This window comes from Lottia gigantea (genome assembly GCF_000327385.1).
Source record: "Lottia gigantea unplaced genomic scaffold LOTGIsca_1209, whole genome shotgun sequence".
Classification (NCBI taxonomy): domain Eukaryota; kingdom Metazoa; phylum Mollusca; class Gastropoda; family Lottiidae; genus Lottia; species Lottia gigantea.
In genome coordinates this window covers 7,829-8,779 of record NW_008707243.1, presented here as the reverse complement: position 1 = coordinate 8,779, position 951 = coordinate 7,829, and the positions used below count along the sequence as shown (strand labels likewise).

Genomic DNA, 951 nt, shown 5'->3' with positions numbered 1-951 from the left:
ATTGCTATTACTATCATATTGCTATTAACATCATATTGCTATTACTATGATATTACTATTACCATCATATTACTAAAACTATCATATTACTGTTACTATCATATTGCTATTAACATCATATTACTATTACTATCATATTACTATTACTATCATATTACTGTTACTATCATATTACTGTTACTATCATATTACTATTACTATCATATTACTATTACTATCATATTGCTATTAACATCATATTACTAAAACTATCATATTACTGTTACTATCATATTGCTATTAACATCATATTACTATTACCATCATATTACTATTACTATCATATTTCTATTAACATCATATTACTATTACCATCATATTTCTATTAACATCATATTACTATTACCATCATATTACTATTACTATCATATTACTATTACCATCGTATTGTTATTACTATCATATTACTATTTATATTAGAGTACTATTACTATCATATTACTATTTATATTATAGTACTATTACTATCATATTACTATTAACATCATATTACTATTACTATCATATTACTATTACTATCATATTACTATTACCATCATATTACTATTACTATCATATTACTATTACTATCATATTACTATTACCATCATATTACTATTACCATCATATTGCTATTACTATCATATTACTATTTATATCATATTACTATAACTATCATATTACTATTAACATCATATTACTATTACTATCATATTACTATTACCATCATATTGCTATTACTATCATATTGCTATTACTATTACTATCATAATACTATTACTATCATATTGCTATTACTATCGTATAACTATTACCATCATATTGCTATTACTATCATATTACTATTAATATTATAGTACTATTAATATCATATTACTATTAACATCATATTACTATTACTATCATATTACTATTACTATCATATTACTATCA

At 20.1% G+C, this 951-nt stretch overlaps 1 protein-coding gene across 1 annotated transcript in view; it reads right to left on the bottom strand.

Annotated features, from left to right (window-relative positions):
• LOTGIDRAFT_176406 (hypothetical protein) overlaps window positions 1–951 on the bottom strand; it is a gene marked incomplete at both ends in the record, with an annotated part of 6,706 nt that overhangs the window by 387 nt on the left and 5,368 nt on the right. The window lies entirely within an intron of this gene.